Consider the following 20,100-nt stretch of genomic DNA (forward strand, 5'->3'; position numbering starts at 1 on the left):
GTGAACAAAGCATCTGTTTTCTTTTGAGGGCTTTCAGACTATATTTTTCCCTTCTTAGTGAGGGAATAAGAAGTAAATACACTTGGATGTATTTTAGTCCCGATCCTGCTTATTGAACACTTTGAACCTTTCCATTCAGATTGGCATTTGCTGTTGACAGGAGTATTTGCCCATGCCACTCACCAAGTTCCTCTTCAGACTTCCTTTTCCAAAAGTCCCAGTATCATCCTCACTCTTGTGCAAACTTCCTTCAATAAGTATGCACTTTCCATCCCTCCCCAGCTCAGCAGCCCTTCTCTGCTAGCATAGACTCCCCTCCTGTGCCATAAAATAAACTAGTATTGCTGCAGGCAGCCCACCTTGGTGGGCTGTTGCTGATGGATTTGCCCACCATTAGGTCCCTCTAGTTCCCCTCCAGATTCATTCAGCACATACTGCTATCTAGGACTCTTGACTCATGGGAGAGGATTTAGAAAGGACAATACAAGTTGGAGGCAGTCAGGGAGGTCAGTTGTAAAGGCAGCCAGGTGAAGGATTTTTTGATCATAGGTGATGGGACTGTGGGGAGAGGGGAAGTGGAGGCGGCAGGCAGTAGGGATAGAACACCTGTGAAGGGATAGATGGATTAGAGACAGTTAGCTGTCATTTGTTGCAATCTGGTAGATAAAAATTTGCTTTTCCTAAAAGATGGAGTTTGGGTTTGTTTGTTTTTTTAAATGATACTGTGACAGTGTACCCCATAAGGCTTTATGGGGAGGGGGTGCTTATAAATGTATGTATGACATAACTGGAATATGTTTTATGCTGCCTGTGCCATGTAACATATCTCCGTAAGGGTTGTGATCTACTATATCTATTCATCCTATTTGTACGTATATATCATTTTCTACTCAAGCTTAAGAATATGGGCTGTATGCTTGCCTGATTTCTAAGTAAGCTTTGTGAGGCATTTGGTCAGCTTCTTTAGGAAGGAATTTGCCAGGTTAAGTACCTGATCAGGAGACACTTAGGGAACAATGCATCTTGGAATGCTCCAATCCACATGAGAAGTCTTCCTGGAGACATGCAAGATGCCATGTGGACAATGCAAAGACTGAGTCATGCAGGGGCATGTGACTTGCCCAGGTGACTCCAAAACTCCATCTTGGAGCTGGGCTTTGCAGAGGAGGGAGGTCTCCACCCACAAGAGAGAGTCTACTTAAACCTGTGGGAGACCCCTCCATTTTGTCTTCAGCTAGCTAAAGAAGGAGCCTCTCCACCCCCCCCAGGATACTTGAAGGAGACTGAAACAAAGGACAGTAACTGCAGGGGGTGTGAGTGATTGCTGGACCCAGGCTAAAAGGAGATTAGCCTGTAAAAGGGAGCACTCTGGAACTGGTGAGGAAATTATCTGTATTCAGTTTGATTAGGCATAGATTTGCGCATTTTATTTTATTTTGCTTGGTGACTTACTTTGTTCTGTCTGTTACTACTTTGAACCACTTAAATCCTACTGTCTGTATTTAATAAAATCACTTTCTATTTAGTAATTCACTCAGAGTATGTATCAATACCTGGGGGAGCAAACAACTGTGCATATCTCTCTATCAGTGTTATAGAGGGCGAACAATTTATGAGTTTGCCCTGCATAAGCTTTATACAGGGCAAAACGGATTTATCTGGGTTTAGACCGCATTGGGAGTTGGGCATCTGAGTGCTAAAGACAAGCGCACTACTGCGAGCTGTTTTCAGGTAAACTTGCAGCTTTGGGACAGGAGATTCAGACCCTGGATCTGTGTGTGGAGCCAAACAGGAGTGTCTGGCTCAGCAAGACAGGGTGCTGGAGTCCTGAGCTGGCAGGGAAAACAGAAGCAGGGGTAGTCTTTGCACATCTGGTGGCAGCTCCCAAGGGGGTTTCTGTGATCCAACCTGTCACAGATACTCCTAGGTATCCTCAATGGCAGGGATAATTTAACAGTAGCTAGAGAGTTGTGATGGTCAGAGGTAGGGAAATTACCTCAATCCTGCCTTGAGTTTTTGGTGGGGAGGAGGGGGTGGAATTTTAAGAAGGGGCTTTGGGAAGCGCTGACAATCCCTCTTCCACATATCACTTGCCACAAACCAGCATTTTCAACACTAAAATGTCATTTCAATAAGTTGCAGCTCTCTGAGGTGATGTGTGAGAGAGACTGACGTGGGGCGTTCTCAGCTGTTGAGAAGGGAAGCAAGGGATCCATGGGGTCTGAGTCTGGCCAGGGAGGTCTAGGAATTTTTCTTAACTCTTTGCTGCCTCTCCTCTGTGAAGGAATTCTCCCTTCCGCCCCTCCCCCCCGGCTCCTCCTTATGTCTGAGGGTCTCCTTCCCCTTTGTGATTATCTTTGGTGATCTTTTGTGGGTTATATGCTGTGCTGGAACTTGAACAGGCCATGATAAAAAACATTTACTTTTAGACTTTTTTCCCTCCGTGTAAAATCACCGGTCACTGTGTTTGCCATGCACAGGCAGCCAGCTGAGGAGGCTATACGCTAGCTGCCCACCCACAGATCACATGGAGAACATGTTGGCCAGTCTCAGAAAGGGTCAAGACTAGGGCCTTGCTGTGGCAGTTTTGTGCCTCCTTCCTTGTTTTTTACAAATTGGGTGTATAACTAAATCCACAGTTTTAAAAATGCAACATCAAATAAAAGCACTTTTGTACTTATTCAGCATGTCTCATATGAAATCTGAGGTCATTAACTTGGGGCCAGCCTGTATTGTGAGGGCTGTCTCTCTCCTTGGCATTGGGCCTTTTCAGGGCATAGTTGTGGTGGTCTTTCTGATTCTGGAGACACAAGGATTTAGTAGTAGTTATGAGCACACCCTTACTCGCGCAAGTAGCCCTGTTGGAATCAATGGGGCAATTCATGTAGCGAATGATTTGAAGGATCATGTTCAGTGTTTCAGCTGAAACTGAATTTTCTTCTTTTTCTGGCTTAAAGAGATTTGCTCCTAATTTTTCCTTTTCTTCAGCTGGTACTTTTAAAAAGTTTTTAAAAAAGTAATAGGGATCAATTCTTAAATGGATTATTTGCTATATTCAATTTTATATCCCCTCCCCTATCCTGGAGTAAATGTTAGCAGAGAAAAGCAGGAATAATCATAAAAAATGGACAGAGTACTTTGAGAGATTAGATATTGTCAAATTATGGTGCAAGTATTATTAGGTCTGGCATTATATCAGCATATGATTAATGTTTGTTGTATTCCATTCTCTGAATGGAAAATAAAATCAGAATGAACCTCTTCACATTTGATAAGAATGTGCATAATTAAAAAGCGAAATGTTACTAGGTTTTATATGAAATCAATCACTTTAATTGGCAAGAGGTATCTTTTATTCCTGGTGGTAATTGGGCTCTTGATAATTTTAAATCAGAATTCATGACAGTTTGTGATAAATAGGCTCCTTTTAGGCTAAGGAAGCTAAGAAGTTGTAATTACCCATGGATTACTCCTGAATGGTTGGAAGGGTTTGATCAAAGAGATGCAAGGAGATATATAGAAAAGCTGGTAGCATGTGAACATTTATTATTGTTTTTTTTTTTTTAAAGCAGCTAAGGAATAAAAGTGTATTTGATGTGACAGAAACAAAAGCTGCACAGTATTTGAAATCCCACAAAATAAAATGGATCTTCTAGGAGTGCACAGTGCATGGAAAGAGAAAATTGGGTATTTCAGTAAATGAATTAACCTACCAAAAATAGAGTTGAGAGAATTGTGAGATGGATTGAAGTTTGCTGAAATTGTAGGAGAAATTGCCATTAGGATGATTATAATTTGTAATTTATAAATATAATTAAGAAATCTGGTCACAAATATTTTGGCATGTGATTCTTCTTTTTCCTTTGAATCTGAAAGTCATTAGTAGATAACTAAAACTGAGGGGCTTTATAGATGTACTTAAGTCAGTTTATAAATGCTCATTGTATATGTGAGAGAACTGTTTGTATTGAAAACAAAATATTTTAAATAGGTGAATTTTGAGGCCAGATGCTACTTTTGTACTTGGACAAACCAAAATTCAAATTCAGAACAATCCTGAACTTTTAGAAAATTTTGGTCTATCCTCAAACTTTTCATTTTGGGATCCTTCTCTAATTTATATTTCAGACTAGCTCAATACCTCACTTGTAGAGTACCCATTATATATTAACTATTCTCCACAGTTGTGATGCAGTAAAAAGAGGTTTCAGAGTAACAGCCGTGTTAGTCTGTATCCGCAAAAAGAAGAACAGGAGTACTTGTGGCACTTTAGAGACTAACAAATTTATTAGAGCATAAGCTTTCGTGGACTACAGCCCACTTCTTCATGGGCTGTAGTCCACGAAAGCTTATGCTCTAATAAATTTGTTAGTCTCTAAGGTGCCACAAGTACTCCTGTTCTTCATTTTGCAGTAAAAAGAGTTAAATAACTCCTATATGGATTTTTTTAGGAGCCTATTCTGGCTTTGATATTTTGCTTCCTGGTTGACTACTTTGTATGCTGTACAGAGAAGTGATATCTCTATAAAAACCTCATTAAACCGAACCTATTTTAGTGTGCAGTCCTCCCTTCAGATTTACTGTATAGCCACTGCTAGGTAGACAGCAAAATCTGCTAATAGTCCCATTGCCCATGACCCAGAAGGCTGGGGAAGCAAGGAAATCATTGTGGACAGGAAGGGGCTATGCAGTAACTTCTAATCTTACAGGGTAGCCACTATAACCGCTCTGTGCCACTTACACAAAGGAGCCACTATGTGGGACAAAATAGATGTGTGGCCTGGCTGCTGGAGAGAGTACATGAGAAATAACTAACTATTTAGTATATTCCACTCCCCAGTATAAATGACTGATGGGGTGGAATGCAATGAAAGTTACTGCTGATAGTTATGCTTACAAATTAAATGATTTTCTTTCAACAACACTGAGTTCCCAGTGAATGGGATGTTGGACAAAGCACAGCCTTCAAGGACTTCCGGTGTATAAAAAAATGTTTTTGGGAAAAAAATTCTGTTATTGTTCAAGGTACTTACCCTGCACTATTCATAGACTATTGTGCCAATGGCATCAGAAGGAAATATTCCTTTGTTAATAACCTTTGCATTATACCATATATCAGAAGAATGGCTTCCAGCTGAGCAAAATTAGCACAGCTGTTAGTGGCTTGGCCAATGAGTGGGTTCATTTTTACTCAAATGTAGATCTTCTGCCTGAGAATCACCCAGTTCTTGCTTCCTGTTTCAGCTGTGGTGGGTTATGGGTTTCACATAGAGGGCTACAAGCTATCTGGACTTAAGCCATACAACGTCCATGGGAAACTGAGACAAATTCAGTGGTGATGTAAGCAGTACTGTAAATTACATGTTGCATGTATGTTGGTTAGAAAATGGGTATACTGGGCAGTGTAAAACATGCATGGATTTGACATTTATTGCTTGTGTAAAAACAAAGGAACAGACCAGAGGTATATGAGGAAAAGCAACTGACAAGAGGAGTAAAATAAAGGTGTTACGTCATTTTGCCCCTGGATGTGTAAGTTACACTTACTTTGCCTGCATGCTGAATGTCGAGTCTATGCAGTTTATTTCCAGCATGTATTTTACATAATGTATAAAGTAGTAATATGTACAAATGAGGCCAAGTTCTCAACTCTGTTACTTCTTTTCTCTCTGTTAAATGAGAAAAGCAATCCCATTGTGTGCTGGGGATACCCTCAAATGGTAGTTAAAATTATAGTACTCTTTAGTATAGGGAATTGCGTGTTTGACGACACTACCTTAACAGGAAGTCATTTGTGTGTATGTTCTAAGTCAGTGTTTCCTAAACTTGGGACGCCGCTTGTGTAGGGAAAGCCCCAGGTGGGCCGGGCTGGTTTGTTTACCTGCTGCGTCCGTAGGTTCAGCCGATCGTGGCTCCCACTGGCCCCAGTTCGCTGCTCCAGGCCAATGGGGGCTGCTGGAAGCGGCGGCCAGTACGTCCCTTGGCCTGCGCCGCTTCCAGCAGCTCCCATTGGCCTGGAGCAGCGAACCGCGGCCAGTGGGAGCCGCGATTGGCCGGACCTGCGGACATGGCAGGTAAACAAACTGGCCCGGCCCGCCAGGGGCTTTCCCTACACAAGCGGTGTCCCAAGTTTGGGAAACGCTGTTCTAAGTGATTGAAAAATAAAGCGTTATGGACTGTTAGCAGGAAATCTAAAGACCTTTGTCTTTTCATACAAAAAGGTAAACCAGTGTGTATGCTATACCACAGCACTATTTTAATCACTACTGAATTTGACACAGGGAATTCCAATTTGGGATTCTGGTACATGGCTAATTCTCCTGTGAATATTCTCTAATTTGCTAATTATCCTCCTCCCGTCTTCTGGCCATTGGCCGATAGACACGTTGAGTCACATCTGAAAATACAAGTATGCATTTTCAGTCTTGGGAGGTGTGACATCTTTTATGACTACTATGTGTGACTCAGTTTCCCCTGTTCAGTTTTGTATGCTGCCTGACTGAATGCACAAAACTAAATCAAAGGAAGCTGTAGAGAGGTTATAGAACCCAGCCTGAAAGGTAAAACAGTGACAGATAAGTCAGCCTCATGTACATAGCTTCATAACAGTTAAGATAACAATGGCTGGACACATCAATTGGTGGGAGAATTTACCTAGCTGTTTTCATCCAGGCTAAACTTGGGGAAGACCCTAGAAACGGGATGCATGTTTGGTTTGGTTTGGTTTTTTTGGTGAGCTGAAAGAGGCTGCCAAGGATGTGTCAGTGGAAAGGCTGACAATCTGACTGAAACTTGGGGTATTTTCTACACTGCAGCTAGGAGAGTGCTTTCCAGCTCAGGTAGACAGACACACGCTAGCAGTGTAAAAATAACAGTGTAGCTGGGAGTAGCATAGGTGGTGGCTCAGGAGAGCTACTCAAGTATGTACCTAAGGGAGCCAGGAGGGTCTGTATTTAGGGAGCAGCTTGAGCTGCCACCTCTGCTATCTCTGGCTACCCTGCTATTTTTAGCATGCTAGCATGAGCAGAGCTAGTTTGTCTATCTACCTGAGCTGCAAAGTATGTTCACAGCTTCAGTGGAGACATACCCTCAGATATAGAATGACCAGGAGAGGGAATAAGCTGGACCTCTCTGAACTATAGATATAGGTAGGGGAATATGCCTGTAGGCCTCTTTGGGTACATCTACATTGCAGCTGGGAGTGAGCTACACTACTCTAAAATAACAATTTGGAAATGGTGGTGTGGGCTGGAGCTCAGGCTGTCAAGCCTGGGGGTGGGGTGGGTGGACTTGAGGTCCTGATTTCCAGAACACCTGCTCAACTGTTGTTAATGTGCTAGCTTGGGCCTCGCTAGCATGAGTCTGTCTACCCAGGGAAGGTCGCTCCCAGCTACAGAGTAGATGTATCCTTGGTTGTTTTAAATTTACTTTTCTGATTGCTGTATACCTTTTGGGCAAAATAAATCACGCTTTGTTTTGAAGGTGCTATTTCTGTACATATGCTGTCACAGGCTCCCAAAGAGAAACCCTTGCAGGGACCAACCCTGCCTGCACCTCCTGAATTAGTCACGGTTGGTACTCAGAGGGCTATAACCCAAGTCCTGGTCTGAGTGGGTGAATTCTGGAATTCCCCTCCAAGAGAGGCAAAGTCCCTAGGCCTGACTCCTGTGGGGTGCACTCAGAGAGACTCCCAGAAGGGGCAGTTGTAGCTGTGACAGGAGGATGCCTCTAAAAGTTCAATCAGAGGACTTTAGTTACATTTTAACAAGTTTTCATTAATTGTTAAATGTCTAAAGTCCCGATTCTTGTGAAATGTTAGTTTGTGGTCTGGTCACATTGATTCCATGTGATTTTTTGCATGTGAGTTTGAGATATGCGTTCTCTGCTCGGTATAAGAACAGATAAACAACTTACAGCATAGCTCTGGATTTAAGAATTTTAAAACTTTGAGCAAGACTTCTGGAATGGATGGTGCAGTAGGTTACTAAACAGTCCCTTCACTTTAGGGAGTCAATGTACAAATCCTAGCTCAGGTCACAAGTGAATTCCTACTTTTGCATATTGAAAAATTACCAAATAGGTTAGCAGGATTGGTAGCTACTGCTCAGGAAGGGCCTAGGACAGGAATAACAAAGACAGGTTGCAAATCAGAATTGATTTGTATCGCCAAGGCCTGTCTGGAAAAGCTTACATAGCACCTGCTGATATTTATTAGTACAACTCCTCTGGAGAAAAAAGATGCTTCACCAGTTTACACTAGCAGAGAATTTGGCCCACAGCATTTAGCTCAAGATAATGCTAATTGTCCTGAAGTTTCATAAGAATTACACTCAATTTAGCTATAGTTTTATTTAACTTTTGGACACTGACTCTTTCTGCACCATACTATAGACTAGGGGTGGGCAAACTTTTTGGCCTGAGGGCCACATCGGGGTTCTGAAACTGCATAGAGGGCCAAGTAGGGAAGGCTGTGCCTCCCCAAACAGCGTGGCCTTTGCCCCCTCCCAGTTCCTGCCCTCTGACTGCCCCCCTCAGAGCCCCTGACCACCCCCTCCTGGGACCCCCTGCCCCTAACGCCCCCCCCCGGTACTCCGCCCCCTATCCAACCACTCCCTGTCCCCTGACTGCCCCCTGGGACTCCCTGCCCCTTATCCAACTCCCCTCCCCCCCCCGCTCTCCGCCCCCTTACCATGCCGCTCAGATCACCAGGACTGGCAGCCGCGCTGCCTGGCCAGAGCCAGGTATGCCACCGCACAGTTTAGAGCACCGGAGCAGGCCAGCGGCTCTCATAGCCGCGTTGCCTGGCAGGAACTCGCAGCCCAGAGCACTGGTGGCACGGCGAGCTGAGGCTGCGGGGAAGGGGGGACAGCAGGGGAGGGGCTGGGGGCTGGCCTCCACAGCCAGGAGCTGAAGGGCTGGGCAGGACAGTCCCGTGGGCCGGATGTAGCCCACGGGCCGTAGTTTGCCCACCTCTGATATAGACTATGTGATTGTGAAGGTTGCTTTATAGACAAGGCAGAAGACAAGGTCTTTGCTGTAAGGAGTTTGTAATTATAGGGTCAGAGGCTTGGGATTAAGCCTTCTTCCCTGATTGAGGGTAGGGAGCATTCTGCATCATAGGCATTTGGTTCCAAGATGTAGCACTGGAATCAGCATAATTATGAATTAAGAGTCGACATGATGGGTTATGACTCAATGTACAGAGGATAACAAAGCCAAATTTATATAACATGGTGATCCAAATAGGGCATAAACAATCTGGAGTGGTGACATCCATTAAGCTTTGTATTAATCCTCAAACGTAAAAGGCTCCTCGTTATGTCTTTTACACATGAAGGGTAGCCTTATATTTAAGTCAGATGACTTTTATTTCAGATTAAGGCAAACCATTTAGAAAAATACTAAATGCTGGGTAGTGCTCTCTGTCTCAGTAGTGGAGGAGATACAGATCCAGGATATATTAACTGAAAAGAGGTGAAAAAGGAAGAGGGGTATCTGCAGATTTACAGCATCTCCCCTCCTTCCCCAGAAACTGATGGTGCTGTGTGTGTATGGAGCGGCAGGACAGGCTGGAGTCAAGAGTTTGGCACCACTTCCCATGGTATGTAACAGAGCAGGACAAGATAATAGTTACCCAGACAGCATTATCTTGCAGAGCATGTTGGCTGCTGAACAGTGACCTTCACATCCCTACCCTTTGAGATGGAATTTGGGACTGCCTGAAACAAGTGACTTCACAGGAACATGGTTGCCATGAGAATTGTGCTGTTGTGGGGGCCTAGGGGATGGTGAGATAGTGCAAAAACACCAGGCTCGTCAGGAATTGACTCCTCTATTGAGATCTTTGGGTGTAAAAGGTTGAACCCTCATCTTGGGGATGAACTCTTGCTAACAAGTGTGCAGCTCAGCCTATTGAATATTAATGCACTCATCCCAAAGTGGTAAACAACAGGCAAACACCCAGCCTCTCAGTCACAGCAGCAAAGTACAAAGTTGTAGTAATTAATCTGGAAAGTCCATGAGACAATGTGCCTGCAGACTGTGTCTAATATTGAAAGTATGTTCCAACAGCCAGGCTGGAGCTGCTGAGCTTTCTGAATGTCTCTGTATTCAAAACTGCAATAGGCCTAATTAGCCATTCCCCCATAACACAATACTCTATCAAATACAGGTCTGATTACTCACTATATTGTAGCTCAGAGGTCGGCAACCTCTGGCACACGGCTCGCCAGGGTAAGCACCCTGGCGGGCCGGGCCAGTTTGTTTACCTGCCGCGTCCACAGGTTTGGCCGATCGCAGCTTCCACTGCCGCGGTTCGCTGCTCCAGGCCAATGGGGGCGGCGGGAAGCCGCAGCCAGCACATCCTTCAGCCTGCGCCGCTTCCCGCCGCCCCCATTGGCCTGGAACAGCGAACCGCGGCCAGTGGGAGCCTCGATCGGCCGAACCTGCGGACATGGCAGGTAAACAAACTGGCCGCGTACCAGAGGTTGCCGACCCCTGTTGTAGCTGATCACAGGTATGATAATGCTCTCACAAAGTCTGTTGCAGCTCTGGTACTATTGATGCTGGTCACTTATCAGTTGGGCGCGGGTCCAACTCATAGGGGTTAACAAAAGGACTGATACTCAAAAACCCAGTCTTGGCTGGCCAGCCAGTGCTATGCCATACATCAGGGTAAAGGAGAGGGACAATTAATATGGAACACACTATAAATTCCATATGGACTTCCATATTGTTTATAGTAAAATATATTGATGTATTCTCATTACCTAAGTATCACTGAATAAGACATATCTGTACATGAATCTGATCTCAGTTACATGACTCTAGCATTACTGCATAAGTATTACTGTATAAGTAATACTGGAGTCATGTAACTGAGATCAGATTCTGGGCCAGAGATGTTTGGGGAGTCAGTGACAGAGCTGGGAATAATACCAGAGATAAGTGGTACAAAAGAATAAAAAATAACCAGCCGTATGATTCTCAGTCTCAATTGCTTGTAGATGTTAGCAGCTAGGAATGCTGAAAAATGTGGGCATTCGTGTCCTAGGGGAGAGCATGTCTCACATCACTTAACAGATGCTGTACCTTGTTTGTAATGTTGTTTTAAGAAAACACAGACTCCCATTGTTATGAAAAGGACAGACGAACCATTCATTCCATAACGGCTGGGTGTTTCTATAAGAATACTTAGAAAGCAAGCTCTGTTGTAAGAAATTGTTCAGTGAATGGGATTGTTCTAACATTTTTTATAAACAAATATTTACCATTAAGCATCTTAGTATAGAAACAATTGTTCATAACTTCTCTTATCACATTCCCACTGTTATATTAATTCCAATGGAATATCTGGGCCCAAAGAGTCAAAAGTATTAACATGACCCTGTAACTGTTCCCCATTACAGTTTTAAATGTTTTTTTTTGGAAAGAGATCTCAGCCTGCTTCGTACCATGGCAAACATCCCTTAAGAATTCTTTTAAAACTTTTATTAAAGATTTGGAAAAACAATTAAAACATTTAAAATATGCAGGATTAAATAAGGCTTTAATTTCAGCCATATCCCTGGATCCCTTTTCCTTTAGCCAGAGAGAGCTTTTAGAAAGAACCACCCCTTGTTTGACAGTCTCTTAGATGGTATTAAAGATGGTAAAACCCATCCTTTTGGGGAAAAGAGAAAGAAGTTAGTTGAAATGGGTTGAAGCTATTGTTGTTAAACTCCTGTCCATACACACACACACACACACACACACCAGCAAAGATAGAAAATGCAGCTTCTGTCTCTGGTGCTGACTTTCATTTGCAGCCTCCCTGCTGGAGAAACATAGGGATTACACATGATTTTATTAGCCATGTCAGGATCTGGTAAACTTGTATCACCATTGGGCTGTGTATGACTTGGCTTTTATCTGCCCTTTCTGATCACTGGCTTATAGCAGTGTTGCAAAATATATTGTCTTGGCTGGCTAAGACAGACTCTTACTAGACAAAAGGAGATGGCTAAGAAAGAGAAGAAATAAGGTAGGGAAGCAAAAGACACACGGGAGGTGAGGCAGTGACAATGTCTCACTTCCCAGGTGGTGGTTGTGATTTAATCACAGTAAGTGGAAGTGGCAATGTCATCTCGGTCTCTTTCTCTGGCCTGGTCTGATCAGGACTTCTCTCAGGATCAGGCTGATGAAGGCCCAACAATATTACGATAGATCCCAGTAGGAATGGCAGCCATGGTGGTAAAGCTTGCTGCAGAGGTTGTTGTAAGACAGCAGCTGCTTCTGCTAATTTTCCCTCAAAAGTCTTTCTTTTTTAATATTTTTTTATAAGAACACAAAAGGAAGTGGTGGCTGGAATAGCCCATCCCCTCATTATTCACAAATTAGGCCTAATTTTTGACACACCAATTTTGGTCCATTCATTTCCTGACCTACACTTCTCTTGTTTATCAAGCATGATCTTTACACAACCCTTGTATTATATCAGAAGGCCTTTTTGTTTGTACTAATTCAGTCTTTCGGTCTCCCTTTTGCACCTTTTCCCATCAACATTTATTGTTATAAGTGATTGTGACATTTTAAGAACTTTCACTCACTTTTCACGGTAGAGCTCAAAATTTGGGTAAATTTGTAGGCTAATTATCACAACCTTTCCCTCCACCTCTCCTTTCCTCACTCCATAAATAATACTGGAAACTATGTTATGGATGGGGCTGGTAACACTGCCTGTTACAGGTTGCTTCACACGTCCCATTATAAGATCCTGTATTCAGTTGCTTATAACTTTGCCAAACTTTAACTGTTTGAGCTGAAATTTTCCATGCCAGATGTGTGCCTCAGGCTGAATGTTTTGGAAAAAATGTCAGCCAAACAGTTGAGCCATTTTTGAGAATGAGGCTTGGGAAAAATAATTATCTTTCAATGTTAAATTTTGGTAATCTTATCTCTGAACGGTTCTAGAGCCCCCATGCTTTGGAGCAGGGACATGAAATTTGGTGGGGAGGGAAAAAGAAGGCATTTGTGTCAATTCCTGGATGTGCCTCTTGCCAGCCGCATGAAAATCTGCCCAGATTTGCTCAAGTTATAGACTTTTGAAAATCAGTTTGCACATGCTCAGTTGAGATTTGTGATTTGCAAAACTTAAATCTCATGATTCCATCTTTACTGAACATGTCTGAGCCTCTCACAGCTCCTAGTGCTGACCAGATTGCGCATGAACCATCCCATGGAGTGACTGAGTATGCTGCAGCTAAGGGCTATGGGAATGAATCCAGACTTTCTCTGCAATGGCCCCTCTTGGCTGTGGTGGAGCTGGGTGCCAGAACTTAGAACAGGGAGCCTGTCTTTCCAGTGCTCTCAGTGAACCCCACAGCTGGGCTCATGCAGTGTGGAGAGAAAGCCATCTTATTCAAATGCATAGAGGACAGTGCAGGAGGGAAAGGAGTAGAGTGGGACAAGGAGTTGGTGTGACTGAAATGGGAGAGGTAGGGGAGAGAAACTGGGATTGGCTGGGTAAGGAGACTGGGGCTGGGAGCTGGAGAAGGAGGGATGGCGAGGCTAGCTTGATGGCTTTTGTGATCCCATTCTTAGGCACCTAACTTTCCCCAGGCATTGTGTGGAGAGCCTGGGCACCTAACTCAGACACCGCAATGCTGAGCCTATTGATCTAGCTCTTGGTGACTTGTCCAAGGTCACACATGGAGTCTGTGGCAGAACTAAGTACTGGCTGCAGATCCCCAGAGTTCCAACCCATCACTTTAATCCAGAGGTGGGCAAACTACAGCCCGTGGGCCACATCCGGCATGCGGGATCGTCCTGCCCGGCCCTTGAGCTCCCGGCCGAGGAGGCTAGCCCCCGGCCCCTCCCCCGCTGTCTTCCCTCCCCCGCAGCCTCAGCTCACCGTGCTGTCAGCGCTGTGGGCGGCGGGGCTGTGAACTCCTGCCGGGCAGGACGGCTTGTGAGCCGCCAGCCTGCCCTGGTGCTCTAGACTGCGCGGTGGTGTGCCTGGCTCCGACTTCAGTAGAAGTTAGGTACCTAAATACTTTCCATGGTAAGGGGGCGGGGAGCGGGGGGGGGGGGGGTTGGATAAGGGGTAGGAGGTCCTGTGGGGCAATCAGGGGACAGGGAGCAGGGGGTGGTTGGATAGGGGGTGGAGTTCCGGGGGGTGGTTGGGGCAGGGGGTCCCAGGAGGGGGTGATCAGGGGACAAGGACGGGGGGTTGGATGAGTCGCGGTTTCTGAGGGGGGCAGTCAGGGGATGGGAAGTGGGAGGGGGAGGATAGGGGGCGGGGGCCAGGCTGTCTGGGGAGGCACAGCCTTCCCTACCTGGCCTTCCATACAGTTTCGGAACCCCGATGTGTCCCTCAGGCCAAAAAGTTTGCCCACCCCTGCTTTAATCAATAACCATAAGCTTCTGGGATATTATCACCTCTTACAGATGAGGAACTTTGGCACAAATTTGTTAAGTTACACAGGAAGTCTATGGCATAGATGGAACTAGAACCTGTGGTGTTCAGTGTTCACTCAGGCCCAGATCCTCCAAGACATTTAGGTGCTTAACTCCCATTGAAATCAATAGAAGTTAGGTACGTAAATATCTTCCAGGATTAAGCAGCATGCAAGAGCTATGCTTCATTCAGTATCCAATTCCAATTGGCTGCGCATAACATCAAAAGCTTCACAGCACCTTGCTCAGACTGTGTCTGGGAAGCTTAGTCCTTAAAGGCCCATTTTCCACTACCACAAAGCCCAAGCGTTCTGTCTCAGGGTCATCCACCTTAATCACAAGAGTCGCTTTCCTGTCTGGGGACGTTAGATACACATTAACATACAGCAAGTCTTTCCTAACATTATTTTTCTAGGTAAGCAATTGCTGTAGATGTCACAGGGACAATATACAATCACAAATGGAATTATGATCAAGAGGTGAGGAGGATGAGACCCTGTACTGAAGGACAAAAAGTTAAAAATCTCTCTCTGAGCAGTGGAAGGCCCTCAGCTGTCTCCTATCACTTAAGAGATTACAGCAGAGAATGAAACAGACTCCAGCTGTGCATGGTGCCTCATCAAGAGGATATAAGAAGTTAGGTTAGCAGACACCAAGCTTTTTAATCTTTTGAGCAGGGGTAGATATCAGGCAGTATGTGCTGGATTTCCCTGAGTGTAGGAGAGAAATCTAGTCTACAGAAACCTATATCCCCAAGTGGGAGACAGTCTCTAGTAGGTGGTGAAAAGGGGACTGAGCTCATGATTGTTCCTCTCTGGCTTTTAAAAGGGATTGAACTATTTATTTTTCCCTTGCTCCCTCTAGTCTCTACCTTTTGTGGTCCTTGAAAATGGGGTTTAGACTTCTTAACTGCCCAGGTGAAAGGGTTGTTTAACTCACCATTAAAGAGACCCCTTTTTATTACCTATGGCTTGTTCGGGAGCCATTGCTTTTGGGAATGCAGAGGTGGCTAAATCCAGAAACCCCTTACACTGTTGTCCCATCTCAATTGCATAATAGCTGCCACTACACCTATTAGAGTGACCAAAACCCTTGAAAATGAAACTAAAGGTCCTGGTATATGAAAGTCATAGTTATTTAGGTCTCTGTCATTGTAGACACCTCTCCTGGCAAAACTATGAAAACAGCTTTTAAGATGGTTTTATCCACAGCTGTATCACTTTTATTATTTGCTTTAAAGAAGGTGTTTAATTCTCCAGAAATGGTTTTCTTTGGGTGTTGCTGAGAACAGTGCAAAGTGTAGTCAAGGAAAATCATTGCTAGTTTTACTATCTTACTATTGCCAGAAATTTTTTTACTGCATAATATTTTTTTCTGCAGGATGCTGTTGGCCATACTAAACAATTAAAAATTTTCTATAAAAAGAACTTTTAAAAAAATATAACTCCACCAGCAATGAGTCAATTCAAGGAATTCTTTAATTGCCCATTAATGTAATCCTTGGGTGGCAGAAGCCACTTGGCCTTCAGCTCTGTACCATACAGTTTCATGGCATGCGTTAATAGCCGATTAAAGCACACTTTGTAATACCTTATTTTTTAACTCATATTGCCTACTTTTAGGTCTAGGGAAATGAGGATATAAATTGGATTTATCTATTCATCAGCAGTCTGAATTTTTAAAAAGTTATCTCCTATCGATCACACATTAACAATGAGACGGAGGGATCTCAATAATCTGCTTTGATTTTGCTTCATTTAAAAACTGTTGGTTCTAATTAGTAAGCATGGAGCAATTCTACAATGCTGTTGTTTCAATGTAGAGTCAGTTGTTCAGGAACCCATATTTCCCAGCAGGGCTTGCCCTAATTTCTGTGGGGCTCTATGTGAAGTCATATGTGGGGCCCTCATTCTACTACATTTCTCAACTACTACCATGTTTCCCATCTCAAAGTACACATGATAGCCCTCTTGTCTTCTACCTGTGATCCAAATACAATTCCTCTAGTGACTCTCCCACCACTCATCCACACACGTGGACCACGAAGTCTAGAGATGGAATTAAAGCACAGTTTTCTAAATAAGGACAGGAAATGAAGAGATTTATTCTTTGCTGTGGTACAATTACACTGGTGCCAAGCTGAAATGCAGAGGAAGACTAGAGATGGCACTCTGGCTGGCAGAGAAAATGTGTGCAGGTGGTGCAGGTCCCTATCCAACTGCAAGTGTTTCATAAAAAGCCACAAGACACAGACAAGATGTGTGCAGAACTACCACAGCAAGCATATGACCTTGTAATTGTAACCCATATCCTCCACTGTGTGACCTGATCCCTCTATTTCAATCCTCATTTGTCATGTCTCTTTTTAGATTATAAACTCTGCAGGACACAGACCGTGTCTTTTATTTGTCTTTAAAGTGCCTAGCACACTTCGGATTCTAAGTCAATCTTGACTGCATTGGATGAAGAATGCTCATCACTTTATTTTCCAGAAGACAAAACAGGCATGAATTTTGCCTTTATTCCTATTCAGGAGATGTCTGTTTGCTCTTCTTTAAGGAGGCTGCTAATCCCTTTTGTACACTGTCATCAGGGAGTGATGGCACTTGGTTGCTAAAGATGGAGCCACAAATATTATCATGCAGAATGGCTATCATCAAGTGAGAGCTTCCTTGTAAGTTGCTCACTGTAGGCTAGTTGCAAGTACTTATTTTCTCTTATAAATTGCTACATATGACTTGTTTTTATTTGTACTGTGGTAGCAGCTAGGATCAAGGTCCTGTCATGTTAAGTGCCGTGGATACGGGTAACAAAAAGACCCCCTGCCCCAAAGAGCTTAAAGTCTATTTCATGTAGCCAGTCACCTACTGTGCAGTCTAATGCTTATGCCTTTTGCAAAAGCATCTCTCAGCAGTTGTAGTACACAGCATTATTACTCTGCATCTGTCTTTGATTGTACCAAAATACTCAATATCTAAGCAAAGGAGAACGCCAACATAATAAAATGAAAACAAAACAAGGTTGAAAGTTGCTTGAACAAAATTCCACTAGTGCCCCAAAACACTATATGTTCTTTTCAAAAGTTCTACCCCAGCAAAACTGCCAAAGACTTAGATTATCTGGAAATGAACAATAGTTAAGGAATCCACTTTGTTTTCCACAGCCATATAATCCTACGTCATTTACTGCTGTCTAATCCAACTCATCCCTACAGCACATTCAAGCCAAGGTTCTCATGGTGCTTAACAAATATTAATGAAATAAACTTTTAAACACTCCTCTATGAAACATCTTGGTGGATTTTATTTTTTATTATCACGGTCTTCAATGAGCAGTTGTAAAAGATCCATAACCAAGCAAAAAAACCAGACAATAAGAGTGAGTATTAAATGGGGATTATTTTTTGCTTTCTTTTCTCCCTGTCTAAATACTTTAAAAAGTCTTCTATTTGATCAACAAGGAAAAATAGAAGACATAATATATTCCTAATTTTATATATTCACGTGTAAAATATCCAGCAGTGTAGCATAAAAATTAATATGTGATCATAGCAGAAATACTGGGCCTTTAGTATTACAAAACTCAATTGCACAACAATAAATGTATTTGAAAAGAGAATCAATGTGTTATCCTTAGTTGCAGCAAAAAAGAGGTCAGATTCATTAGAATTAGATCTATTCAAATACCACTGAGTTTTGAGCAGTGACAGGTACAATAAAAAAGTTGGTGGAAAAGAATCTGTGAGTTTCTCTCACTTCTGAAGGGTTTGGGCATCCTGGTGTTTTCAAATTGCTGCAAAATTTTGGAAAGCAGCTGACGAATAGTAACAGTGGTATTTGGAGTAGATGGTTAAGATTCTGTCAAGTTTTAAACATGGGTTCCCAAGGGAGTAAGGAAATTGCTGTATAATAATGTAATTTATTGGTTGATCTTATATAGTAGGTTTACTGATTCATCTATCCTGGAAAGACTCTGGCATTGACAATTCTGGCCCCTGTGTCTGAATCTGGGCTAGTCTCTCCTCCCCACATATACATTTAGGAAATGTATGTGATTAGGAGTGGAGTAGTTATGGAGATCAATCCCCTATATGTTATGTGCAGTATGTTGGAGCTTTTTGGAGTATTCACTTTCCAGATCCCCGTTTCTTTTCTGTGAACCATTCTCTGTTGTATTAAACTGCTAAATAATCAGACACAACAGTGGCTCCTTTTACTCCATCGTAAAGCCCTTTTAAACCTGTTCTGTGAAGCATTCCAATCATAATGCCAACTCTGTTTGTTCATTACGTTAAACCTGTTCATTCTATTAGATTCTCAGGACATTAGATCTATCTTCAATATTTTTAACCCTACAGCATTTGCAAAATGTGTATGTGCTGCCTAATGGGAGGCACTCAGATACTACATTGATGAGGGCAATATAAGTCCATGTGTTCAGACTCTAAAAATAAAATATGATTTATTTCATATACTACAGTAGAACCTCAGAGGTAAAAACACCTCGGGAATGGAGGTTGTTCGTAACTCTGAAATGTTCATAACTGAAAAAAAAGTTATGGTTGTTCTTACAAAAGTTTACAACTGAACATTGACTTAATACAGCTTTGAAACTTTACTATGCAGAAGAAATATGCTGCTTTCCCTTTATTTTTTTAGTAGCTTACATTTAACACAATATTGTACTGTATTTGCTGTTGCCAGATTGTGTACTTCTGGCTCTAAATGAGGTATGTGGTTGACTGGTCAGTTCGTAACTCTGGTGTTCATAACTTTGAGGTTCTACTGTAGTGTACAGTTTTTGCTGCCTTCCTATCTACCATTGTTGCTGAGAAGCTCTTTGGCTAGTCTAGGAGACGCAGCATGAGTTTATCAAATCAATGTATATTACAGTCTGCTTAAGAATTTACAGCAATAGATTATGGACCACTGTAGTGAAAGCACATGCATTATTTGAATGACAGAAAAAAACGACAATAAAATGTCCTTGTCAGCTGCAAAGGAGTCCAAAAAAATCAACTAATTCAAATAGAACAGTCTGAAGGGAGAAGGCTGATTAGAAACTGGATTGTAATTTGGATAGTAAATCCTTCTTATGATAGTCCAACGGTCATTAACTATCTCTGCTGCAAGAGAAAACTGGACTATTAACTTCCTCAGACTGAACCAGAGGGGAAAACCAATCATTTCTTTTACAAGCAGAAGGAAAGGCTCTGCTCAATAAAGATCAATTAAACATTTCTCATAAAAAAGAAGGCTTGGTAGCTAATGCCAATGTAAATGGATATGTGACCATCATAACCTTTCTTAGTGATTTTTAAAGGTCATTACTTACTATTTGCCTTTTAAATTTCTTAAACTACAGATTCAGTAAATTTGTCTGATTTGGCTGTGGTTAATAATTCTGTTGGGCACTGAGTGGTCTTACCGGAACACAGGATTTGTTATACTGGATGAGACTGGTGACCCATCCAGCCTAGTACTTTGTATTTGGCTGTGGCCAGGATCAGACGTTTCTGAGGAATATGTAACCCTCCCTTAGAACCCATTAATCAAAGCACACAATCATATTCTTCAGTAGAACTTAAGCATGTGCTTGACAGTAAGCATGTGATTAAGTGGTTTGCTCCATCAGGGCTATAAAGGACAAATGTACATTAACATT

Source organism: Chrysemys picta, chromosome 6, assembly GCF_011386835.1.
Source record: "Chrysemys picta bellii isolate R12L10 chromosome 6, ASM1138683v2, whole genome shotgun sequence".
Classification (NCBI taxonomy): domain Eukaryota; kingdom Metazoa; phylum Chordata; order Testudines; family Emydidae; genus Chrysemys; species Chrysemys picta.